The sequence below is a fragment of the Balaenoptera ricei genome, chromosome 4, assembly GCF_028023285.1.
Source record: "Balaenoptera ricei isolate mBalRic1 chromosome 4, mBalRic1.hap2, whole genome shotgun sequence".
In the NCBI taxonomy this organism is placed as follows: Eukaryota; Metazoa; Chordata; class Mammalia; order Artiodactyla; family Balaenopteridae; genus Balaenoptera; species Balaenoptera ricei.
The window spans coordinates 152922597-152950086 of NC_082642.1; the positions used below are offsets into that span (position 1 = coordinate 152922597).

The 27490-nt window shown below is 48.2% G+C and overlaps 1 long non-coding RNA gene across 2 annotated transcripts in view; it reads right to left on the minus strand.

Moving 5' to 3' along the window:
- Window positions 1-7178: 7178 nt before the first annotated feature.
- LOC132365568 (uncharacterized) overlaps window positions 7179-27490 on the minus strand; it is a 42892-nt gene continuing 22580 nt past the window's right edge. The window contains exons 1-4 of one of the 2 annotated variants that reach the window (XR_009503123.1): window positions 24261-24305; window positions 18810-18962; window positions 8444-8789; window positions 7179-7305 (exon numbers count right to left, since the gene is read on the minus strand). This is a non-coding gene — a long non-coding RNA (uncharacterized LOC132365568). Of the gene's footprint in view, window positions 7306-8443; window positions 8790-18809; window positions 18963-24260; window positions 24306-27490 lie in introns of those variants that run through there. The other variant, XR_009503124.1, reaches the window with a different exon arrangement.

Here is a 27490-nt window from a genome sequence, read left to right on the forward strand (position 1 = left end):
CAGAGAAAGAGACACTGCAGCCTCGAAGCCAGTCTCCCCGGGAGGCACTCCCATCTCAGCAAGTGAAAACGAGAAACCTAATCTTCAGGTCAAGAGTTTTAAAAAATGAGCCAGTGATCACCGTAAAAACCCTGATTATTAACAGGGTTCTGAATTAACCCTGCATCACACTGGGGACAGTGGGGTGCTGGGGACTGTTTAACAGCTGGATTGCCAAGGGGGAGAAGAACCCTGATCTGTAGCATCTGCCAATTTCTGTGATGTAAACACTCCCACAGTCGCTGATTTCAAGCTACCAGCGTGGCTCACGGAAGGGGGAGCTGGAGCTGCTGTCAGTGCCGTGTGCAGACGCAACAGACACAAATGACGTCTCAGCACAGGGAATAGTAAAATATACTAAAATAGGTGGGAAATTGTGAGTTGTGAGGATTTATGACCTTTTTTTTTTTTTTTTTTAATAGCTACTTTATTTATTTATTTTATTTATTTATTTATTTATTTTTGGCTGTGTTGGGTCTTCGGTTCGTGCGAGGGCTTTCTCCAGTTACGGCAAGTGGGGGCCACTCTTCATCGCGGTGCAGGGACCACTCTTCATCGCGTTGCGCGGGCCTTTCACCATCGCGGCCGCTCCCGTTGCGGGGCACAGGCTCCAGACGCGCAGGCTCAGCAGTTGTGGCTCACGGGCCCAGCCGCTCCGCGGCATGTGGGATCTTCCCAGACCAGGGCTCGAACCCGTGTCCCCTGCATTAGCAGGCAGATTCTCAACCACTGCGCCACCAGGGAAGCCCGACCTTTTTTTTTTTAAAGATTTTTTTTGATGTAGACCTTTTTATTAAAATTTATTTATTTATTTATTTACGGCTGTGTTGGGTCTTCGTTTCTGTGCGAGGGCTTTCTCTAGTTGCGGAGAGCGGGGGCCACTCTTCATCGCGGTGCGCGAGCCTCTCACTATCGCGGCCTCTCTTGTTGCGGAGCACAGCCTCCAGACGCGCAGGCTCAGTAATTGTGGCTCACGGGCCCAGTTGCCCTGCGGCATGTAGGATCCTCCCAGACCAGGGTCCGAACCCGTGTCCCCCGCATTGGCAGGCAGATTCTCAACCACTGCGCCACCAGGGAAGCCCGATGTGGACCATTTTTAAAGTCTTTATTGAATGTGTTACAATAATCCTTCTGTTTTATATTTTGGCTTTTTGGCCCCAAGGCATGTGGGATCTTAGCTCCCAGACCAGGGATTGAACCCGCACCCCCTGCATTGAAAGGTGAAGTCTCAACCACTGGACTGCCAGAGAAGTCCCATGACCTTTGTTTTAAATGTCATTTATTTAGTTGTAAGCTTATATATTTTAATTTTTGGAAATACCAAGACCCCCTCTCTCTCCTACTCCACAATTGCCCAAGGCCCACCCACTGAGCCAGAATCCCCCGAGTAGGGACTGCGCATGCCTATGTTTAAAAGCTCACCAGTGTGGTTCTGATGGGCGTCCTCCACTGGGAGATTCTGATGTATCTCTACAGAAAAGGAAATGGAGGTTTAAATGTCCTGGCTGTTGGTTAACGCTTGACCAAGCTGGAGAATGACCATGAGTGAGGTTTCATTGCTTCCCCCAGGCCTCCCACCCCGGTTATGTGCAATTTTTTAAAGTTATTTATTTATTTATTTATTTTTGAAGTGTAAGTTGATTTACAATGTTGTGTTAGTTTCAGCTGTACAGCCAAGTGATTCAGTTATGTATATATATACATATATCTGTATATATATTCTTTTTCAGATTCTTTTCCACTGTAGGTTATTACAAGGTATTGAGTATAGTTCCCTGTGCTATACAGTAGGTCCTTGCTGTTTACCTATTTTATATATAGCAGTGAGAATCTGTTAATCCCAAACTCCTAATTACCCCTTCCCCCTCCTTTCCCCTTAGGTAACCATAAATTTGTTTCCCATGTCTGTGAGTCTATTTCTGTTTTGTAAATAAATTCATTTGTATCACGTTTTTAGATTCCACATGTAAGTGATATCATATGATATTTGTCTTTCTCTGACTTATTTCGCTTAGTATGATAATCTCTAGGTCCATGCTGTAAATGGCATTATTTCATTCTTTTTTATGGCTGAGTAGAGCAATTTTTTATCTATTTTTGAAATATGGAGCCTTACGTTAGGAGCCATATAGCAAAACTTCATTGCTTTTTAATTATTTTAACAAGAGCTGCACTAAAGTTTACCTTTAGAACACCTATGGGAAAAAAAAGGGCTTAAGAAAATTCATAGGTAAGGAGACTAAAAGGAGATATCAATGTCTTCAAGAATCTTTTAAAACCAGCTTTGTATCTATTTTTATACAAACCATTTGTTAATAACAAATGATTGTCATCTACTCACCCACAGAGGGCTGACTGAGCTGGCAATGTTTTGTTAGCGGTTAGTTTAAGTTCTCCTTTTTACTTAGAAAGTGAACTTACTCTGGGGGACTTTCCTGGTGGCGCAGTGGTTAAGAATCCACCTGCCAATGCAGGGAACACGGGTTCGAGCCCTGGTCCGAGAAGATCCCACATGCCGCGGAGCAACTAAGCCCGTGCACCACAACTACTGAGCCTGAGCTCACGAGCCACAACTACTGAAGCTCATGCTCTGCAACAAGAGAACCCACCGCAATGAGAAGCCCACACACAGCAACGAAGAGTAGCCCCCACTCACCACAACTAGAGAAAGCCGGTGCACAGCAACGAAAACTCAGAGCAGCCAAAAATAAATAAATAAATTTATTTTTTAAAAAAGAAGAAAATGAACTTACTCTGTCTAGCAAGATTACAGGTGATTTTTATTTACTGTGATTTACTTTACTATATTTTTTCTAAATTTTCTTCAGCAAGCAGAATGTTGTAATGCCGACATTTCTAAAATGCTTTTATAATCGGGGGAAAGTTGACATTATTTTTTTATAAAGAAACAAAATCTATTCTAGTTCTTTCTGCACTCAGACTGTTCACCAATCCAGTCTGGTTTTTCCCCGGAATATCCTGAAGAGAGCAATGAGAGGTTTTAACTGAGTCTGCAGCTCCTTTAAACTTTTCCCTACTCTTCCTGGGGAGTCGAGGGTAACCTCCACTGAATTCCCGCCCCGCTCTGGGGCTGCTGGGTCCCCATGGGACAGGACACGGTTACTCGCAACAGGTCCCAGGCCAGTTTCTCCCTCTCCTGCTGTTAGTTGGGAGAACACTGCACTGTGAACTCATCCCCCAAAGATACGAAATCTGAGTTTCAGTGGAAGCCAGTCCAGTTAAGCCTGCTGATTCCAGCGTCTTCCTTGTCCATCTCGAGAGGACATCCTTGCCTCGTCCTGCCCCTGCAGAGGAAGGGGCTGCTAAGGGGGTGGTGACAGGGCCGGGGAGCTGAGTGTGCAGGGCGGTGGGTGCTGCACTGGGCTGTAGGCACCTGCGCTTTTTCCTGAGAACAAGTACACACCTTTTATCCTTTTCTCTTCCAGGTGGACCAGACTCCTTGAAAGCAATTTACTTCTCACACCCCAGGCAGCTCAGGTTTCCATAGCCCCGCAGACCTTCACCCCCTTCTAAGCCACACTCGCTAAACCCCAATTCTAAGCCAGGATCCCTGACACTGGATCTCCCTGTGGACACCACGTCCAGCAGCAGGTTTCTCTGACACACCTCACCCAACCCTGGGGTGCAAGGGCTCCCGCAAACGGTTGTGGGGAGAGTCGCATCAGCGACCCCTCTCCTGCCCCTACTGGATGTGTGTCTGGAGGAAGTCACGTGACCTCTTAGCGCCTCACCGGCCAGCTGGGGATAATGATGTCCAGCCACAGACCAGTGTGAGCATTCGAGGAGCTACCACGTATGGCAAACTGTGCAAATGGCAGAGGCCACGACAATGCCTGAAACGGTCTCCAAGTCTCCTTCCCTGCAGACCCCTCCTCTGGGTCCCCTCGGTCCTTAAGCAGGCACTACCCATCATGTCCCCCTGATCTTGGTATTATCAGTACGGTTGCCAGGTAAAAAAACAGGACATCCAGTTAAATTTGAATTTCAAATAAACGACAAATAATTTTTAGCATAAGTGTATCCCATGCAATATTTTTCTTTGCTAAATCTGGCACCCCTAATTTAAGGAGAGTACCTGCTTCATGGGGTAGGACACTAAGGCTGATTCATTTACGCTCCCAGCCCTCCTTCCCCCTCCCCCTCCCCTTCCCCCTCCCCTCCCCTCCCCCTCCCCTTCCCCCTCCCCTCCCTTCCCCCTCCCCTTCCCCCTCCCCTTCCCCCTCCCCTTCCCCTCCCCTTCCCCCTCCCCTTCCCCTCCCCTTCCCCCTCCCCTTCCCCTCCCCTTCCCCCTCCCCCTCCCCCTTCCCCTCCCCCTCCCCCTCCCCCTCCCCTCCCCCCTCCCCCCTCCCCCCTCTCCCCTCCCCCTCCCTAGCCTGGCACACACACAGAGTAGATAGTGATAGATAGTCCAATAGGTACCTGATCCCAACAGGGGCAGTACTGCCCCCTAGGGGCTGTTTTGGAGATTGGAGGAGGCATTTTTGATTGGCACCTTCAGGGAGGGGGGAGGGAGGAGGAGGGAGGGGCCTTCCAAGCATCTAGGGGACCCTCCAGGAGCAGAACAGTAGCTCTCAACAAAAAGTTGTCCCTTGTCCCACACGCCATCATGTAAATGGAAACCTGCTTGCAAGTCGGCCTAGAAACTATCTCCATATGAGTGTAAAGTGAATCTTGTTCTGTGTTTTCCAGGAATGTGACCACAGTGTAAATCGAGGGAAGACTGTCTTTTGTTTTGTTCATAACCAAGAGATCATCATTATGTCAGGAATCATCACATCTGTGGGCTTGAGAGGGTCACAGCTTCTACAGTTGGGGTCTCAAGGCTTCATTCGTGAAAAGTACAACTTTCTCCCCTTCACTCCCTTCCCAGCTCTGTGTTTCTTCCTCTTCATTCTCTCCTTTACTTCTCACCTTCCGGTTCTCCCCCGCCGTGTCTTTTTTTTTTTTTTGATTGATTGATTGATTGATTTTTGACTGCATTGGGTCTCCGTTGCTATGAGCAGGCTTCCTCTAGTTGCGGCGAGCAGGGGCTACACTTCGTTGTGGTGCGCGGGCTTCTCATTGCGGTGGCTGCTCTTGTTGCGGAGCACGGGCTCCAGGCGCGTGGGCTTCAGTAGTTGTGGCACACAGGCTCAGTAGGTGTGGCTCGCAGGCCTAGAGCGCAGGCTCAGTAATTGTGGCGCACGGGCTTAGTTGTTCCACGGCATGTGGGATCTTCTCAGACCAGGGCTCGAACCCGTGTTCCCTGCATTGGCAGGCGGATTCTTAACCACTGCGCCACCAGGGAAGTCCTGCCGTGTCTTCTTTTGCCTCCCTCTTCCTCCTTTGTCCCTCGGCAGCACCAATGCCATCTCTTCACCCTGATGGGTAGGAGGTTAATTTAGTTATTTTTTGGTTAAACACTCAGAACAGTTCATGGCACATAGTAATACTGGTACGTATAGACATAATTAAATAAATATGTAGCTAATTTTTTAGAAGACAAAGAAATAAAAGAGGGTCTGTAATTACCCAAACGGGAGAAGCATGAGATGGAGGTGTGAGGCCAGCACACGATGCTCTTCAAGTGGAGGGATCCGGCCCTGGAGGGTCACCAGCTCAGCAGTGGGTCCCCCCCCCCCCACCGAGGGGAGCTGGGCTGTCCTGCAGGCCTCTCTTGGCCTAAGGGGTCGCCTCCCCCTTACCCAGGCAGAGGGTAAAACCCTCAGAGGCCCCGGCCAGCTGTGGGTGGGAGCCGTCCCCTTGGTCGCTGAAGCTCCTGGAAGGATGAGGAAGAGCGTGTCTGGGGGATGGTCTGTGGCTGAACTTGCCTGAGACGTTGGCACCCAGAGCCCATCTTCTGAGGACCCCCAGGTGGCTGGGGTTAACGTGCTGCACATCTGTCGTCTCCCCTGGAGACATGACAGCTCTGAGGGGTCTCTGGTGCCAGGTGCCCCTGAGGCAGCCCCGGTGACCCTCTTGTAATTCCCAGCTCCACCCGCATGTCCAGGCCAAGTCCATGGCCACAGGCTGGCCTCTCTGGGCCGGGGCTTCCTTCAAACAGTCCAGCTGTGGAGTCTGTGGGGCTCTGTTCTTGGCTTCTTCCTTCTCTATTTCCGTGGGAAACAACCTGCCATATTTCCTTCTGTCCGAGCTCCTTAGGTAACCTCGCAGCCCAGGAAAATGCCTCACAGATTTCCTTACAGGCAATGCCCCTCTTTACTGCCTACAACAAGTAGCACACTTCCTGTAAAGAGCCTGACAGTGACTGTTTGGGGTTTTGTAGGCTCTACAGGGGTCTCTGTCACAACTGTGAATGGGTGTGGCTGTGTTCCAATAAAACTTTATTGATACAAACATGTAGCAGGCCAGATCTGACCTATAGGTCATAGTTTGCCAGCTGCTGGCCTTTGAGGTTAAGGAATCTAAAAGGGCAGAAGCTTTTCTGTTGGAATCGCTGAAGGACCACACAGGCTCCCTTTCCATTTTCCCAGCCGAATCACTTGGGCTCTTCTTAATTTCTACACCCCAAGGAAGGAAGGCAGCTGGGCCTCATACTGCTCTGCCGGTCACAATGGCCTCCAAGTCTTGAATGCTGGCAAGACAGTTCCTCTTTCCCTGCAAGTGCCTTGGAGCTCACTGCTGCTTGTTAAAAATCCAGAACCTCCCTTAGCGAGTGTGCTCCTTTCTGTGTCTTTTATGAACTCTCAGGAACTGGCCCCATTTTGAAAATGTTTTATTACTACTTCTTGCTGAGCAAATGCCAAGCCTGTCAAGACGCAGAGAGAGGAGATTTGGTTCCTTTTGTTTCATAGAGAAGAATAATCTCCTGCACTCGTGGGCATTCTGGTGCCTTCTTCAGTAGCCCAATGGGACCAGCTCCAGTGGCTAACACCAGTGACAAAAGGACAGAGACGGGCCATCTGGAGATCTTGTTATTACAGAGGCAATTCCAAACACAAAGGATTCCTTGGGCTTTATGAATCTATTTTCTGACTGTTAGACAAAACAGCAGTGTTTTGAAGCCAAAGAAACAGGGGGTGTCTTCCTAGATGATAGATTACATTTCCAAGGAGACTTTAGGTCTTGATTTAATTTATCCGATGAACAAAGGTTTGAGCCTAATGCTTTTCCCTCAGCAAAGATTCTTCAGAACAGGATTTTAAAACTCCTTCAAGTGGCTTAGAGAGAGATTTTTCTCTGAGTTGAAGAGCGTATTTGACATGTACTAAACATGCTGGGTTTCCTGAGTAGGTGATGTACAGCCTAGAAGGAGAATGAGAAAAGTCTGGAAATGATGCTTTCTAAAGGAACTCTGGAAAGGTACAGAAGAAAAGGAGGGAGGGGGAGGGGGAAGGAGGGAGGCCAGTTTTCACTTCCTACTTTCTGTGTTCTTTTGGTTTTTGAACCATGTAGCTCTGGTACCCAGACCCACCTCCCCCCACAAAAAAAGTTAATTTTAAAATAGAATAAGAGTGATGCTATTTATTGCATCCCCAGTCCAGTTGGGTTCCTTGGCCACCTCCTCTACCCTGGCCAGGGGGCCACTGTTCCCACAGGCCTTGCCGGGTGTGGTGGGAAAGAGCAGCGCCCCCTGGCTCGTAAGGTGTGTCCTAGCTCTGGTTTTAAGACACTGCCTGGGCCCCATCACAGTTCCCGTAAAAAGGGTATTGTAAAAATTTCGGAAACATTTGAGTTTACCGATTTATTGCTAAATGAGTTAAATAGCCCATCTAGAAGAGCAGCCAATAGTTTCAGCAGGGATGTGTAGGTGTCAAGGGGATCTCAGAGGCATGAGGACTGAGGGAAGGAACTTGGAGACTCCAGGCCTGGGTTCCATCATAAAATGAGGAAAGATCTCTGGCCTCGTGGAATCGTGAAGAGTCACCAGGCAGTGCATTAAGGCTCCTTAGTAAATCGGCTTGTTCTCAGTAAAAGAAGCCAACACCAGCACCGTCCTGGGAGGGAAGTCCCCAGGGGAAGAACCAGGCCATGCCCCTGCCTCCACCCCACCACTATCTCCTGCCTCCTTGGTACCCGGGCTCTCCTGCTAGTGTGGCCAACGGGCTGCACACTCTTTACGTCCCCTCACTCCCCAGGCCTGGGGGACAAACGCCCTGCCCCTCTGTTCCCCCATAACCAACACTCCACCCTCCACCCCTACCCCTGCCAACAGCACCCAGGATTGTTTCTCTTGGGGAATCACCCTCACCTTTGCAGTGGCCCTGGCTGTTGATCAAAGTGTCCTCCCTAGACCGAGAGCTGGGCACAGGATGGGTGGCAGCTGGCCCGTGGGAGTCTCTCTCTGGAAATCCGAGTTGTGAGCAGCGGGGCCCAAGGTGGAAATGGTTCCCTTCCTCTGTCCCTCCCCTTCCACCCCACAAGGTTCCGGGCCCTTTCCTACCTACGTGCGTCCGACCTCTCCTCCGACGATGCCCCCCTTCCTGGTGACGAAGGCTCCCGTAGCCGTCCTGATGTAGCCCGCAGCTGGCCTTCTTGGGGTGCCCGCTCTGACTCTGCAGGTAGGTGCACCGCTGCCCGCGACGCCCTCGCCAACCCGCACGGCATCCTGTTCGAGTGCACGTCTGCTTCCCACCTCGTTCCTGCGCTGGGAGGCCTGAGGCTGCGTTTCAGTGACCTTCGCACCCAGCCTCTAGGCCATCGTCTGGCCTGTGGGCCCTAAAAACTGCTTTGAATGTGGAGGATTTACTGAAGTGGCCCATCCTCTCTGCTCAATATTCTGTAGCAACCTAATTGGGAAAAGAATTTGAAAAAGAGTAGATACATGTATATGCATAATTGAATCACTTTGTCGTACACCGGAAACGAACACAGCAATGTTAATCAACTCCACTCCAATATAAAATAGAAAGTGAAAAAAAACTTAGAAGAAGAAAAAGAAAAGAAACAATAATGAGGTGGCCTATCCGCTCACAGGAGGGTTACAGAGAAACCCCACCAAGACCCCAAAGCCGGGCAAGCATGGCGTTCACAGCCGGGAGGAAACCCTCTCTGTGTGGTTGTGACGGAGACAGCTGACCCCGGGGAGCGGCGACTGAGCGTCCCTGCTCTCGCTGCATCTGGAGGCTGGGAGGGATGGGCGCTAGGGACCCAGCATCCTCCCTGGAAAGAAGCATCTCCTGGGGGTATGCAGGGACCACCTGCTCACAGCACAGAGCCAGGCATTAGGGAAGCGGTGATCCTGGGTGTCTGTCCCACAGACGTGTGCCGTCACCCTAGCACCGTGGGGTCCAGGGACTTGGAGGAGGGACGGAGGAGGCACTTTCCAAACACACCCCCAGGACTCGAGCCCTAGATGCAGAGCTGCCTCCCAGCCCACTGCCCTGCAGAATGCCTGCCCTTGGGGTCCCACCTTGGCCTCCCCAGAGGAGGGAGGAGCCCTCCCAGGCCCCTCCCACAACCCCCACCCAGGGGCCTGCAGAGCCCAGGCCGATCTCCAGATGATTTCGGCAGAAACGGCCACAGCCAAGTGGTGCTTAAGAAACAGAGGGGCTTTTTACCTAATTATTCCCAATCCCTGGTCTCTGCATCGATCACATTCTCCTGATAAATGCCCGACTGCCCACTTCTCTCATGGGATAAATGTGGTGTGACGCTGAGGACGGGCGGCCCTAACTTTCCACACACTGGGCCTTTGTGGAGGAGTGTTTTGTTTACGGCCATTAAAGTGAAAAGAACACAAGCAGGAGCTACGAGGGCGGGCGGTTTAGAGCAGGAGACTCCTGGGGTCAGGGAGCCGGCTGGTGTAAGCTGAGCGCGGCCTGGGCCCCTGTGGGACCCCTGCCGTCTGGCCCAAACCCCACTCGCTTGGTCACTGGTGTTTGCAAACCTTGATGCTGTGCAGAAGCCCTTGGGCGGTTCCCCGCCTGATGCCACATCGGGACCTCGGCCTCCTCCACGCTCCCTCCGCCTACCTCTCCATTTCTTCTCCCACCAGCCCCCCAGATGGACGGGTGCCCCGTCCCAGCTCAGTCACTATTTCTGGAAAGGACACTGAACTACCACCTCAGCCCCTTTGCCTGGCCAGTGTGTCCCCATCCCCGCCCTGCCCCCTCTTGTCCTAGGGTCCTCACACGCCCTCGCCAGCTCCGTGCGGGCCCCTCTGGGGATGCTTGCCCGGCCCCCTCCAGACCCCCATAGCCTCACCTCCAGCCCACTGGGCTGCCCTTGTGTTGCCCTCTTTTCTGTCTCCTGGGCCCAGCCAGCCTGGGAGCCCCAGGCCTTCCTGGTGCCAGCACCCAGGGAGCTCATAACTGGGCAACAGACGCCTTCCCGTGCTGTTTACCCCACTGACTAGCTCCCTTTGGGGAGCAGAGCCAGGCCTTCCACGCTCCCCTCTAACCTGCGACACCGCGGAGCCTCTGACGTGTGCGGGGCTCCCAAAGCCAGCCTAGCAGGGGCTTCAGCAGCGAACTTGAGCCTCAGCCTGACCGTGTCTGATCCCTCTGTGCCAACAAGCCCATGGACGGTTGCCTCAGAAGGACATTCCAAAAATCAAATGCAAACAAAATGGGTTGGGACTTATGGGGGACGTTTTTCATCGAACCTGATGGAGGACTTGCAAAATGACCTCTCCTTTTCCCCACAGTCACCCAAAACTGAGCTGATTGGACATCCTGACCAACCACTTACCTTAACCCCTCCCAAATGTGCATTCCCCAGCCCTAGGAAGGGGGTAGTGAGCTTCGATGAACCTTGTCACTTCTGGGTTATAACTTCTATGTTCCCCTAAATCTGAGGTTCTCAACCAAGCGGGGGTGATCTCTCCCCTCAGGGGACCGTATCTGGGAACATTTGTGGTTGTCACAACCCGGGGGGAGGAGCGCTACTGGCTTTTAGTGGGTGGAGGCCGGGGTGCTGCTAAACATCCTACAGTGGACAGGACAGCCGCCCACTAAGACTGATCCAGTGCCGAGGGTGGACGCCCTGCGAGGGTTCCGCAGCACATGTAGGCGTGGGTCACGACGTGCACCTTCGAGCTGATCCATCTGTCTGATTTGAACTCTGGCTTGACATCTTCTGCTCCTCTTTGTCTAGGGAAGCTGCCAAGATCATCCGAGGCATGAGGAACGGAGAACGGGAGGAGACTTCTAACTTGGAGAGGAGCCAAGAGGTGCACGACACCATAATTGCAAATGAATTGGGGGTGCAGGAGGTCCAGAGAATTCCTGGGAGCCTCTCTTTGAAATTCAGAGCACTCATTCAATCCAGCTCACAGGAGGGCTCTGGACGAAAGGTCGATGAGAGAGATGTAAAGAGAGCACTTTTGTTTCGAAGCTTACAGGGAAGGGTGGGGAATTTTTTTAGCGGAGCCAAACCACACACACCTCTATTGGGCCGTGAAAAATGTGCACATCAACAAGACAAAATAATGCACGTGATTCAGCTTTTCATGTGCACGGCACACATGGCTTACCAAACGAAATGTGAAGGCTTATTTGTTTAGTGGAAATTCTCAAAGAATGGCTCTGCCTGTTGCAGCAAGTAAAACGCGAAGTTTAATTGTGCTGGAGTTTTTCAACACAGGATTTCTCCGTTTGACAATATTTGAACAGAGGGCATGTAGGGCGGCACCTATGACAGCAAGAGGCCTGAGCGGTTTCCAGCCTGAGAGCCGGATCCCAAGGTCTCCCACTGTTGGCCGATGAGTTTGTAGGACTTGGAGAACTCAGAGATCCTTCCTGCCTTCTGCATCACTGAGACTTCACTGGCCTTATTTTTGCTGATACTTTCCCCTGCACTTCCCTGATTGTATCATTTAGGATTGTTTTAGCTGCAAGTAATGGCCAACCCACCTAAGAGTGGCCCAAGCAATAAAGACAATTGATTATGTCACGTCACAAGAAGTGAGAAGTAGAAAATGCCAGGGTTGTTCTCACGTGGCTCAGGCATGTCATTGAGGACTCTTTTTCTGCTTAGTTGTTCTCAGTAAGTTAATTTTTCATCCTTAAATGCAGCACCTCGTGGTCCTAAGATGCCTCTGCAGCTGCAGACGCAACATTTCAAACAGGGAAGAAAAGGTGGTCGACTGCCAGGGTGACCAGCCATCCCCCTTTGTGCAGGACAAAAGGGGATTTTCCCTGGCAGTTCCCAAGCAGACTGGGACAAGTTGGTCACCACCTGGACCTCTTTCATCAGGGAAGGACATCTCCTCCAGAAGCCCCAGCACACTGCCCTTGTGTCTTAGGTCACACTTTCACCGCTAGGTCAATGAGTGGAAAGAGGCCTGGGATCCCTGTCATGATTCACCCCCTTCCTCTGGGCTTGCCCATCACTTGGACAGAGTTGGTATTCTGTTGGCCAGGAAGAAAGCAAGGACCAAACATCTGCCAGAGTGCTCCTGAAAAAATGAAATTTTCCAATTAACTGTATCTTACCATCTGAGCAAAGTCTGACGGACTACTCATTCATTCATTGATTCATTCATTGAATAAGTGTGGGTTGAACCCTACGACCTGCAAGCCCAAGCTGGGGTGGGGTCGGGTGGGGAGGAGGAGGCCTACATCTATCCGATAGGATTGTTGTGGTTTTTTTTTTAATAAATTTATTTATTTTATTTATTTATTTTTGGCTGCGTTGGGTCTTCGTTGCTGCCTGCGGGCTTTCTCTAGTTGCGGCCAGCGGGGGCTACTCTTCGTTGTGGTGCGCGGGCTTCTCATTGTGGTGGCTTCTCTTGTTGCGGAGCACGGGCTCTAGGCACGTGAGCTTCAGTAGCTTTGGCACACGGGCTCAGTAGTTGTGGCTCACGGGCTCAGTAGTTGTGGCCCGCAGGCTTAGTTGCTCCACAGCATGTGGGATCTTCCCGGACCAGGGATCGAACTCGTGTCCCCTGCATTGGCAGGAGGATTCTTAACCACCTTGCCACCAGGGAAGTCCCAGGATTGTTGTAAGGATTAAATTACTTAACACAAATAAAGTTCATAGAGATTGGTTGGCACATAAGAAGTACTCAATAAATGTTAGCTATTACTGCTTGTGGTAGTTTTAAAACAGGGCTGCAAAATTTTTTCACTCCTCCCTTTGCAGGGGCAGGGTGGGCAGAGGAGAGAAAGTCCACATCCCCCATGCTCGAATCTGGGCAGGCTCTCTGACTGCCTTGACCACTAGGAGACAGGAAAAGTGTGACTTCCAAGGCTGAGTCATGAAAGGCCATGCCCGTTCCTTGTTCACCGGGAACACTCACTCTTGGAACCCTGAGCCACCATATAAGATGGACCACCCTGAGACAGGCCATGTGGGGCACTCTGGTCCACAGTCCAGCTGAGTCCAGCCTTCCAGTTCTCCCTGCCAAGGTGCCAGACGTCACAGTCCCTCCAGACCAGCCCATCTGCCAGCCGAGCGCCACTAAGCACCTCCCTCCCTCAACACCGCGTGCAACAGAAGAATCGCCCAGCCAAGCCCTGCCTGAATTCATGACTAACAAAATTGGGCACTAAAATACAACAGTGATCATTTTAAGCCTCCTGGGGTTGGGGTGGTTTGTTACACAGCAGTAGACACCGGAATGTGACTAGAATAATTACTTCTATTATTAGTTACTATTACTACTGTTATCAGTGTCAATATCAAAAGACTGATAAGGCAGGTACGACTGTGCTTTCCTAACAGAGCAGGAAATAAAAGGACAGAGAGTTAAAAGGGTTTGACCAGGTGAGTTGTGAACACAGCTAGTCTTCTGGGTTGGTCATCCCTCCCAATGTCCAGCCTGGGACTCTCTGACGAGTCTTACACTAACTGTTTCTGGCTGGTAAACTGCCCTGTAGGAAGCTACAGAAACATTCCTATTACCTGTTCTTCAGGACTCAACCCCCAGGGAAATTACTCATCCTGTGTGATCTGACCCCGAAGAATGAATTAAACTCTGTACATAGTAAACACTACCACACAAATGATCATCATCAAATGACCATTTGCTTTTGCTGCAAAATGCAAGACAAACGAACGAGCACAACCCCGCACCCACACTTTTTGAATTAAAATAATATAAAATCTAAACTCCTATTTCCCCTGAATATAGCAGAGGAGCCTTGGTGAATCCAATCTCTGTAGTATACCAGCCAAGGAGGAAAAACTCTGATGACCTGATAAGTCTTTCTATCTGTCAAAGTGAAGGAAATGACGTAGAGCTTTTAATCAATATTTATGTAACACTCACCAAAAGCTGTACTTGCTGAAGTAAAATATAACCTTTCTCTCTTTAAACACGTTTTACTTGTTATTTGAATAGGAAGTTATTCTTTCAGAATTAGCTACATCTGTCAACCCAGCATTCCTGACTGCCACACGTAAAGTTCTTACCATATCCCACCTTCTCTTTAACTTTCTCTTTAGCTTAGATTTTATTTATTTTTGACAACTCCCTGGGGTTTCCTGACAGGAGAAATCTTTAAGACTGGGGTAATATGGTTCTTACATTCAGAGCTACATTATTTTTTTATTAGTGTTTTTCAACTCAGAATAAGAGAGTGGGACAAATCCACCCCAAATGCAGTGAGTTTTTTATTAATGGTCCCACTGACCAACATTTATTTTAAAACTTAATGTTTCAACTTTCTTGTCTCCTTTGTCAGTTTAAGAGGTGCCCGGCATGTTCTCAAATGTGTTTTTGTTCGATCGGCATAGGTTATAGCTCTTTGGCAGGAAAGCATGGGTTAAGTAGATGAAAATTCATCAGAGTCTATCTGTGCAAAACTCCATGCCCTTACTTCCACCGTTTAGTTATGTTGCCATCAATTGATCAGAATGAAACTGTCCTCTTTCTGCCATTGATCATGGTTTATAATCCTTTATCAAAGATGGGTTTTTGAGCTTTAGTCCTTGGCTGAAAAACACAAAGATTATTTCCTTCTGCCTTTCGTCTTGTGTCTAATCCAGTCCCCGTGGCTCTCCCATCTGCCACGGATACCCCTCCCTGTTATATTTTAACCCCATCATTCAAGTGACACAGAATTAGTTAGGTTAGCCTTGCAGACTCTCCAACATAATTTTTCCCCTGAAGCTATGGCAGGGTCGAGATCTTCCTTCCTCTCCTGGGGCGAACCTTACAGAGAGGGTCACAGTCTTTCTCTGAGGGAAGGTGGTCCTAAAAGAGGAGAATGCTTTGTTTACAAGAGAAAGGGTTTATCAAATCTGGCCTCAGAAGCTCTGATGTCTACATACCTCTGGCATTCCCTTTGGGGTTTTCTGGATGTCAGCTGATCTAAACGGAAACCAGAGAGGTAGAAGCAGAGCTCTTGAAAGACTGAAAGCAAATGGATTGGGTGAGGTCTTAAGCCTGCTTTTTTTTTTTTTTGGCTGCACTGTGCCACATGCGGGATCTTAGTTCCCCAACCAGGATCGAACCCATGCCCCCTGCATTGGGAGCGCTGAGTCTTAACCACTGGACCACCAGGGAAGTCCCTGCTTTTTCTTTAAAAAAAAAAAAAAAAAAATGCGAACCACTCTTTGCCTGACAAAAGCTGCAGCCATTTCTACGTTCTCGGTTGAACACCTATGGCAGCCCAGGTCCTAACTTGCAGGCTCACTGTGATATATTCCAGACTTAACTTTAAAATATATACTATTTATTGTACCCTGGCTTGTTCCAGAAAGGGTTTAAGGCAGCTAACTGAAATATATAATCATGAAAAGCTGATTCAACTTCTTATTTGGCTAAAGACATTCTGATGTAAACGGAAAAAAGTTTTGAAATCCTCTTTTTCATTTTAAAGAGAGTTATTCAAGATGATTACCTTATTTGACAACAAACAGACGTTTCTAGTAATTGAATACAGTTAAGTATCTGTCCAAAAATTTCCTTTGGACCTTATAAATTACAGCTAATATATAGTGTTTTCATTTCTCGTGAACCACCAGGAAATCCGATGTCATCGTATAGATTATGCAGAAGAAATGTTTTGCACAGGCAAAGCTGGACAATCAATAAATTTGGATCCCCTCTGAGGTCAGTGCCTTTGCCTGTAGCACGGAGGGTCTTCTGCTCTGACCCCTCCCAGGGTCCTTCCACTTGTTATTGAAACAGGAGGGAAGGGGGCAGGGCACAACCTCTGAAAGAATAACATAGCCCAAGGACATGACATAAACTGATTAAAACCAAATGGGTCCAAGATGGCGGACAAGTCGACTTCCCCTAGACCTTGAACCTCAGTATATGCTCACTGTAACACATCAGCAAGCTAAATGACACACCCACAGGCGCCACGACAGTTCCAAGGATCCATAAGGATCAAAAAGTGGGCGGTGGCCCAATTCCTGGAAATCCCCGCCCCTTCACGAAATAGCTGGAATCCTCCTCCCACTCACTAGCCTATGAAATTACCCACCCCTATAAAAACTGACAACCCCATACCCTGGTGCCTTTCTCACCTTCTGAGATGGCCCACACTCTGTCTGTGGAATGTGTTTCTCTCTAAATAAATCCACTTCTTACCCATCACTTTGTCTCTCACTGAATTCTTTCTGCGATGAGACATCAAGAACCTGAGCTTCCTTAAGTCCTGAAACCAGGTGTGTGATCTCAGTTGGAAGACTGTGGGTTTTGGCCAGGTTCGAGTCCCAGCCATGTGGGTTCAAGTTCCCAATCTGGGTTTTGGCTGGGTTCGAGTTCTGGCACTTGGGGTCAAGTCCCAATCTGAGGCGCCCGGTTTCCTTATTTCACTTCATTCAACATTGAGGCACATTGCTTTCAATTTTTTCCTTCCACAAGCCACTTAAAAACGATGTTCCTGTGATTTACTAAATATTCAAGTGTCATTCTTTTATATCAATTTTATAAATAAACTCTTGCCTGTATCCATAGGACAGAGCTGAGTTTGCATATTCTCTGGCCAGGCTTTGGCGGGTCTCCATGGCAGTCTGTGGCCATGAGGTCATTTCCCCTCTACTGGCCGTTGCTGCCATTTCCTGAATGGATGGACAGATTCCGGAGAAAGAAGGAGAGGAGAAATGCTATGGCATCGGGGTGGAAACAGGCACCCGCATGGCCCCTCCATCCTGCCTGTGTTTAGGTGTGGGCGGGGACAACATTTGGATTACAGGGTCCCCTTTAGCTGCCTCATGGTTGAGAAGATACACTGCCCACCGGCCCTCTGGCTGACTTATTCCTGAACTGGCAACACCAGGTCGACCAGGTTTAAGGAAGGGGCGACTCGGGGGAGAGGAAGCTCATTCCCTGGGTGGGTGTCAGGCCCATTGGTGCTAAGGGTGGAAGAGGGCCTTAGAAGTTGGTTTCCACTGGGAGGGGGTGGAGCTGGGGCTGAGGAGGAGGTGGGTGTGTCCACACTCGGGCCACCCCGATGCCGCTGGAGCCTGGACTCTGGCGCCTGTAGCATCTGAGGTTGAGGGGCTTTTATTATTATTTTTGTTTGTTTAATAACAGGGACTTCCCTGGCGGTCGAGTGGTTAAGACTCCGCGCTTCCACTGCAGGGGGCACAGGTTCAATCCCTGGTCGGGGAACTAAGGTCCCACACGTTGCACGGTGTGGCCAAAAAATTAAAAAAAAAAAAAAAAAAAAAGACATAACAGTGAAACAAGGAACCAAACAGAAAGAGGGAATGAAATCACAGGGGGCACCTTCTTTTTAAAAGTCCCTCCCCATGTTTTGAGCTCTGTGGGGCAGGGGAGGTGCTGAGAGACTTTCACACACAGGATCTCCTTGTGGAGGGGACTCCGTCACCCACGGTTTACAGATGAGGAAGTCGAGACCCAGAGAAGCCGGGATGTTCCGAAGATGTGTTTGTTTTAATCAGGTGTGGTAAGACACGAAAACGCAGGAATGATTATCACAGAGGAAGGAGTTTATACGCACAGCTCCCGAGAAACAGGAGGCACGGAATATTTTGCAGGGCCACCCGGGGAAGCAGAAGGGTCGGTCAGGGGCAGAGGGCAGGGGAAGGAGACCTTGGTCCACAGCGTTTACTGGCGTTTTCGTGAGAAGGAAAGGCAGGGCAGAGGAAACAGTTTAGGACTGGTAAGTTTGAATAATTACTGCAGGCTCTGGGCCATAGGGTTGTCTGCTTCTCTGTCCCTGGTTGTCTGGTTCCTGGCCCTGGGGTGATTTAGGGCAGGGAGAAAATTGACGTGACATGTGACGAACATGGGAGATTGCTGAGATGTGGGCTCTGGATTGGTTGGTTTGTATATCAAAGGCACACTTGCAGGGCAGCTTTGCTATCTGTAAGAATTAGCTAGCCCTGCGAGGGGCAGTCTCTCCAGGTTCAAGACCCCAAATGCCAGAGCATCAAGAATACAGAAAATAAGAAAATATAGTCAATATACAGGATTTGAGTTAAAACACAGGTGCAGCTAATAAGGGACAGAGGCAGGGTTCAGACCCAGGCTGCCCAAGTCCAAGTCCTTCACACGATTCAGCCCTGTAAGATGTTTCTCACCTCCTCCCACCCTCAGCCGGTTAATAGGAGCCATTTAACTCACATGTCCTGCTCTTAGGAGCTTGTTTTTGTTAGGGAGTCAAAGACAGAGAGATAACTCAAATGTAAGATTAGATAACCTCCCCCCTCCCCGGCCCCCCTCTGCCGGAAAAGTCACCGCAGCGGATCAAATGGTATTTTAAACGCTTTAGGACATTTACGTTTTTAAGGAGGCTTATGATTCGTTTTTTTCTATAAATTAACAACAATTTTCCTGCTTTCCTTCCTTCTTGAGACCCTCCTTTTTCATGCATCTTTGGGCTGGGGAGTCAAGTTTACTACGAAGAACCTGTCTATTTAGCCAATATTTATGTGCATACCTGGGAAGTTTCTGTGGCAGGAGTGGCTGTCGGAGCTTGAGTTTCCAGAGGGCTCTCCTGCTCGTTGGAGAACCACCACGCTGGGTGTCCTCTGTGCCACTGCTCACGTGCAGGCCCACTGTCCCCACGATTGACACACAGGTGCACGGAGGTCTGTGGAACAAGCAGGGAAAAAATGAGAGGTGAATTGAGAGAAAAAATTTAATGTGGTAGATTTAGAATAGCCCCGCCCGATAGAAGTGTCAGTCACACCACAGATGTAATTTAAAATTTTCCAGTAGCTACATTAAAAAGACAAAAGGAAACAGGTGGAAAAAATTTAGAAATCTGTTCTATTTAAACCTGATATATCTGAAGCATTATCACTTCAACTTGTAATCATATTAATATTATACAAAAATTATTGAGATATTTGACATTACTTTTTTCTTTTTAAGTCTTTAAATCGCTGTGTATTTTATATTTAGAGCATCTCTCAGTTCACACTAGCCACATTTCACATGCTAAGATTTCACATCTCATGTGGCTGATGGCTGCTAACCTGGACATAGAACAACAAATACCAGGACATTTGGTCTCTTGGTTACCATGAGGAGGAAAGGGAAGGGTTGTCATCCATCTGGATACAAAGAACTTATGGGAGAAAGTTGGCCTGACTCTGAGCAGTTGAACAAAAATGAGACAGAGGAGCAAAATGTATTAAAAAGGAAAAAAGAACAGGATGAGGGCTTCCCCGGTGGCGCAGTGGTAAAGAATCCACCTGCCAATGCAGGGGACACAGGTTCAATCCCTGGTCTGGGAAGATCCCACATGCCGCGGAACAACTAGGCCTGTGAGCCACAACTACTGAGCCTGCACTCTAGAGCCCGCAAGCCACAACTACTGAGCCTACGTGCCACAACTATGGAAGCCCGCACGCCTAGAGCCCGTGCTCCGCAACAAGAGAAGCCACAGCAATGAGAAGCCCGTGCACCGCAACCAAGGGTAGCCCCTGCTCGCCGCAAATAGAAAAAGCCTGAGCACAGCGATGAAGACCCAACGTAGCCAAAAAAATTAATTAATTAATTAATTAAATAAATTTTTAAAACAAGAAAAGAAAAAAGAACAGGGTGAGAAGCACAGAAGAAGAATTAAGATGCAGAAGCACTTCGATCATTACATTTGTCCACTGCGTGAGCACATGCCAAGCTCCTAGGACGATCACTCGTGAAGTTTTCACAGCCACATTGGGGGAACTGTGATGGTCTCTTTGTCATCCAGGGAAACTGAGGCCCACAGCCCAGGTACTGCTCACAGCCTGGAAGTCGTGATCCCAGGATTCAAACCCGTATTTATGTGACTGCGATGCTGGCCCCAAAGTTTCAGTAACATGCCCTGGGGATCCATTATGTTTGCACCGAGGTGGGAAATTTTCTACTGAAAAGATTTATGAGTAAGTTACCATGGATCCAAAAGTAACTCCCCCTGTAGGGTGTTCACCCCAATATCGACTGGAAAAATGAGGCAGGATAACCTCATAGTAACAAGAGGCCAGGAAGCCAAGATGTCACTCCTAGGTAACCGTGGCCAATTCTTTAGGAAAAAGGCTTTTTTTTTTTCAGAATGGAAGTATCCTTATTGTTTTATTTTTAAGGAAGTGCATGTTCATTATAAAATGACCAAAGAGCCTCAATGAATCCTCTCCCTGCTCTGCAAGAATCACTGTAGGTAGTTGTGCACAGTTGGAACCGAGAATCCACACAACGTACACTGTTGTGTACCTGCCTTTTCACTTGGCTTTGGCCCTCAGGTGTCTTTCCATGGCGACACCTTCCCAGGTAGCTCATCCTTTTTTAGGGCTGTAGCGTGCTCCATCAACACATGGACCCTGATTCAACACTTCCTTCGGCAAGTTTGCAGGTTGTTTCCAATGTCGTGATATGCAAACAACCCCGAGTTTGGGAAATGTTCATATATCTTCCTATGTCTTGAAATATTTCCTCAGGATGGATTTACACGGCAGGTTTTAAAAGAAGGATGTCATTACGCATGTTATTCTGGGCCACGCCCTTCGCGGGTAAAACATCCTAATCACAGTAACAATACAACCTGCATTCTTGGCTTGTCCAGGCCCGCCATGTGGGACCCCCAAACCTCTTTGAAGTGCCCCCCTAAATTCTAAGGAGCAGGACATGGGCCTCTAGGCCACCCTACAGCTTCCTCTGGTTTCTTCTGCTCGCTTTCCCTGCACCCATCTTGTGAGATGTCAGCAACCCAGTTCTCCATGCTGAGAGCCCCACTCCCACCTCTGATGCTGCAGGTCTCCAAGCTGATGGGGGAAGGGCAAAGTCCCCCCCCAGTTCTGCCACCTACAGGCCAAGCTCGGCACTGCCTCGGCTCCCGCTGTCTCTGTCCACAGACCCCAGAGCTAGGCAGGCCTGGAAGATTCCAGAACCTGCATGCAGGGACAGTATTAGTATGCTCAGCCAGACTGGAAGATCTGCTGGCTCTTACCTGTGGATGGGTTCTTTCCAAGGGCATGCTCAGGCCTCCAGACCACTAGACTCCTGACTCAAGCACCCACAGTCTTCAGAAATGCCCAAACCCAGCAACATCCTAGAGTGAGCAGGCTCGGGTCCTTGCTGCGTCCCCAGCCACAGACCGTTGACCCTCTGTCTCTTGGGAGTGACAAAGGGCCACATCGAGATTTTGCGGGGAGGAGTAACATGGGCATCTCCATGTGTCCGAGGCTGACAAGGATGGGGAGACTGGAGAGGACAACTCAGGGCTGGGGTCAGATGCATTTAAGAACGTTGAAGTGTCAGGGCTGGAGGGGACCTGAGCTGGTGTATCAGTCAGCATTACTGCAGTAACAAACATCCCTGAATTCTCTTTGGCTACAACAGCAAAGACGTCTTTCTCACTACATTACCGGGTCCACTGCTGTGGCCCTGCTCTGCCCATCTTCTCATCCCAGGATACAGGCTCAAGAAACAGCCTCTTCTGGCTCTCAAGGCAGAGGAAGAGAGCAGGAGAGTGGGCAGACACTCCCACAGTGCCTCCTAGAAAGAGGGTGTGCTCACACGTGGCTTAAGTCCATGGATTCATGTTCCATTGGCCAAAAGATACCCCATGGATAAGCCCAAAGTCAATGGGGCAGGGATGTCTAATCCTTTAACAGGGGAGGGGAGAGTGATTCACTGTGAACGCCAACTCTAAGTACGGCAGATAGCACTTCCCTAACTCTGTTACACACCTGAGGAAACTGAAGCACAGGGAGGGAAAGTGGCTTGCCCAAGTCCACACACCAGGTAGCAGCAGAACCAGGGCTAGCACCGAATCTCTGGCAATCACCCAATGCTCTTAATCCTACCCTCAGAGTTTCCCAAAATATGTTCCAAGAGATATTAACGAGGGTCTTTATTGTAAGACATCTCAGAGCCTTTAATATGCCATTGAGATTTATGACTCTGCCAGTTAGGGAAGTGGATTCTAGCTTTTTCTGACTTTTTTGACCCCAGAACCCACAGAACCAGCTGAGGAGCAGTTTGGAGAGGTGGCCCTACTGGGAACACATTGCAAAACACAGCAGCACCACGCCAGCTAATCAAATGGACTCTAATTCACCATCAGGAACTTGAAACTTAAAGTTTTGCATTGCTATAAGGAATGTTTTAAAAACACAACCTTCCTATAAATTCTTCACAGCTTAGAAACAGACACAGCTTTCACTTTTAGAAAGTTCACGTAACTTTGTGAGGCCATCATTAATTTTGATTATTTTTTCCACTTTCCTTTCTTTTTTCAGTTGTAGCCGAAAATGTAATAAATGCAATGAAACTGATCTTCATAAAGTCTTTGGTGGATGAATCATAGGTCTCTGGAAAATGTGTTTGCCTATCTACTACACGTCTTCTTTTTTTTTCTTTGATAAAAACAACAAATGTTACATATCATTTCTCAACCATAAAAATATGTTTTAACAAAATGAAAACGTGTGCTTTGGTGTGATAATGGCAAAACATGTCATTCTCAAGACATCCCAAGTGGTCATAAAGGGCCTCCAGTTGGGACCGTGGAACTATTCTGAAAAAGGCACAGGAATTAGATCATCTCAAATCATTAGGGTATTTTTTTTCCGTGATGAATCTTTTGATCAGCAACATATGTGAAATTAAAATCAGCTTTATACGGTTTTGTCAAAGGCTTCACAAAGTAAAATCCTATTCAAATAGCTCAAAAATAAAACTGTGAAATACACTGCAGTCACCGTTTAAAAGAATTCTCTGACATACTCGAATAGATGGTAACCCAGGCCGGGAGGGTCAGCTCCTTTTTCCAAGGCTCTCAGGCAGGCAGCTCCACAGATCACAAACTCCTGGGTTTGAAGAGGCCTGAAAGCCACCAACCAGCTCACCCAGGGCCTGGGTCCTCTCTGATACGTCCCTCCAGGTCACAGCACAGGACCCAGGACAGACTCCTTCCTTGGGATAGATTGGGAGGTATAGAACTGTTCTTTATGTGCAACCAAGACACACTTCCCTACAATTTCCATCCCTTGGGGAAGGAGAAAGTGAGTCTCATTCCTCTGTTCCATGACCATCCCTTCAAATATGTCAAGACGATCATCTTCCTCCCAATCTTCTCTTCTCCGTGTCAAACACCTGCAGTTCCCTGGCTGCTCCTGGTGCAAATATCTCTAAGGGCTTTCAGCTGCTGGAGATGGACATTGGCCTAAAGGAGCCCCATGCGTCCAGGACACCAGACAGGGCAGAGACAACCTGGGCTGCTGTACCCCAGGAAGTGGGGATAAGGGGGGACAGGTGGCATCAGAGCCACGTGGGACTGGAGGACCTCGTCGTCTTCATCTCACTGTGTCACCGTGACTGTGACCCCACACTGCCACGATGTGGCCTTTCTACCCAGGACCAAACATTGACTATGTAGGGATGTTTGTTCCTGCAGCAACACTGACTAATACACCACCAGCATATGTATGTATGTATGTATGTGTATATATATATATATATATATATACACACACATACACATATATACCACTTAGATGACATTCATAGATTTTCAGAATATTTCTATTACCATTCCAGGATGAAGTCATTTGTCATTTTTATTAGTGGTCTGCACTAAATCTAAGATTTCAGGTTGTTTTCCGATAGTATTGAAAATATATTTTAAATAATCTAAATCTTTTAGGTGTGGTGTCAAAAGAAAAGTCCAGCCAAATTTTTGTTCTATCAGATCACAGTCTTCTTCAAATAGTACAGGGGTTTCTTTTCTCCTCAGTGCTCCCTTCACATCCCAGACAACCTTCTTCTATGACAGTTGTGAGAAAGAGTAAAAATCGTTTGGAGAAGAGAGTTCGGTCAGGCCTCCATCTCTGTCTGGGCCTGCCTGGGGAACCTGTGGGTTTCATTCTGTGAGCCCAGAGGCCTGGCGTCCCCATGTCCACACCTGAGTGAGCTGGAGGCCTCCGCTAACTGCTGGGGTCCATCCACCTTCTGGCCTCGCTGCGGACAGTGAGCCACTGTTTTTCTGAAGGAGAAAACGACATTTAATGAGGGCACGCAGCCCCTCAGGCTTCTGTGCCAGCAGTCTCATCCTGGAGAACACAGGGCGACAAAATGCAGTTGTGCCAGGCAGGGCCCTGGAGCCCACATACCTCAGGCCACAACTCCCCCACTGACCCCACTCCTGCAGGCGTCACCTCGGGTCCCTGGGTGCACCGTCCTCCTGAAACTGGACTCCATGGGACAGGACCGCAGGGTGTATTGCAGCAACAGGCGTAAGCCACTTGCTCTTCCTCCCTGCTGGAGGGGAAGCAGCCAGAATCAATTAGCTACTTAACTGACATGCTGGAAATCACAAATTGCTGAAATGCCTTATGGATGATTAACAGGGTCTCAGCATCTGCTTTGTCAGGAGGACCCTGAACTCGCCAAGGTGATGCCCAGGGTGCCCTCCTCACCGCCCCTGCTCAGCACATCCATTCTGTTTCCATAACAGTAAGTGTAATAGGGAAAAACCTTTTGTATTCTATTACAAGTTAATCTTGTAATAGAATTACAAGATTAAAGGGACGTTGCCTATAAGCTTAAATTATACATAGTGGCCCATCTCTGGGACCCCTGCCTCCCAGGTAATGAGCATTAAGCTAAAATAACTTTGTTTAGCTCACAGGAAACACCCTGACCAGGCCCACCTGTGAAGGACTGCAGGGAGGAGGAAATTAACACATCCCTTCCGGAGGCTGATGGGAACCAGGAAGTGTTTGACTTTACTCCCCCCCTTTTAGTATAAAAGGAGCCTGAACTCTAACTCAGGCAAGATGGTTCTTTGGGGCATGAGTCCACCATCTTCTCGGTCTGCTGGCTTTCCGAATAGAGTCATTATACCTTACCCCAGCAAGTCGTCTCTCGATTATTGGCATGTCATGCGGCGAGCAGAAGCTTAGACTCAGTAACACGAGGGGTGCATAAACCACCAACCCAGGCTCGGTGCTGATCTTTCTGAAGGGCAGTAAGAAAATACTTGCCACCTGAGATCTTTCTGCAGGTCGGTGAAGGCAGCACTTTCGCCTGTGGGTTGCATCATCCTCAGAGGTGAGCCTGGCTTTCTGACACAGGCATATGCAGAAGGGTGAGTTTCATCACAACTACAACTCTCACTGGTGCTTATAGGCAATGAAGACTCAGCACCTCCAGCGCATAAGAACAGGCTAGTTGCTGTGTTCCTATGTCCCTAAGTGAAGGTTGCCCCAAGGACAATGTGGGGAGGCGATCACCCTACCAGCATCCACTTGGACCAGCCGTGAGGAAGCTTTTGAAGCATCAACACACTTGTGTGTGGGGAGGTACTGAAGCTGTGCTCCCCAGGAACGCTTTGTGCAACTCAGGACTTCTGCCATCTGCTAGGCCTCGCCCAGCGATGGCCTCCAGTCCTAAATGGACTTACGTCCCATCCCTTCATGACACTTGCATACGAGGAAAGCGCCTATCTGGACTCCATGACTTTGGCCCTTGACGATTTGCTTCAGTATGTTCGCGTTTATGGTTATGCCCTTAGATTTCATTGAGGTCATTACAATAAGCAGCTGGATGAGAACTGCTTCTGCATTGGGGTTGAAATCATTGTCAAGGGTAGGGCTCATTTTGTTACCCAGTAAACCCAATAGAAGGTCCAAGGAAAGATTTAAAATTTTTTAGAATATAATGCCATAGGGGAAAAACCTCTTAAAAGATTGCTGACTCCACTTTTTCCAAAATGAATATTATGCAACCTAGTGGCTGCTAGGAAGTTCAGAGCCAAATTCAAGGATAAGTCTCAGAAGTACCTGGGCTCTGCCTACGGTATCTGCTTCCTTTTCTTTTGCAAGGTCTTGGGTTTGTTGTTGTTGTTGTTACATTAACATTGCCATATATATTATTTGGCTTTGTGTATAGCAGCTTCCAAGGTTTTTGGAAGGAGATAGAGTATAAATAAATAATGCCCCTAATTAAACTCAAAAGCTTTTGCGCAGCAAAGGAAACCATAGACGAAATGAAAAGACAACCCATAGATTGGGAGAAAATATTTGCAAATGATGCAATCGACAAGGGCTTAATTTCCAAAAAATACAAACAGCTCATGCGGCTCAATATCCAAAAAACAAATAATCCAATCAAAAAATGGGCAGGAGACCTAAATAGACATTTTTCCAAAGAAGACATACAAATGGCCAAGAGGCACATGAAAAGATGCTCCACATTTCTAATCATTAGAGAAATGCAAGTCAAAACTACAATGAGATATCACCTCACACCAGTCAGAATGGCCATCATCAAAAAATCTACAAACAAAAAATGCTGGAGAGAGTGTGGAGAAAAGGGAACCCTCCTCGACTGTTGGTGGGAATGTAAATTCGTATAGCCACTATGGAGAACAGTATGGAGGTTCCTTAAAAAACTAAAAATAGAGCTAACATATGATCCAGCAATCCCACTCCTGGGCATATACTGGGAGAAAACCATAATTCAAAAAGATACATGCACCCCAATGTTCATTGCAGCACTATTTGCAATAGCCAGGACATGGAAACAACCTGAATGTCCATCAACAGAAGAATGGATAAAGAAGATGTGGCATTTATATATACAATGGAATATTACTCAGCCATGAAAAGGAATGAAATAGTGCAATTCGCAGAGACGTGGGTAGACCTAGAGACTGTCATACAGAGTGAAGTAAGTCAAAAAGAGAAAAACAAATATCATGTAATATCGCTTATATGCAGAATCTAAAAAAAATGATACAAATGAACTTATTTACAAAGCAGAAACAGACTCAGACTTAGAGAATGGACTTATGGTTACCAGGGGGAAAGGGTAGTGGGGAGGGATAGATTGGGAGTTTGGGATTGACATGTGCACACTGCTATATTTAAAATAGATAACCAACAAGGACCTACTGTATAGCACAGGGAACTCTGCTCATTATTCTGTAATAACCTAAATGGGAAAAGAATTTGAAAAAGAACAGATACGTGTATATGTATAACTGAATCACTTTGCTGTACACCTAAAACTTACACATCATTGTTATTCAACTATGCTCCAATATAAAATAAAAATCTTTTAAAAAGGAAAAAAATAATGCTAGATATTGCTAGCTCCGTAAACAAGTTTAGCTCTGTACTTCTGCAGGAA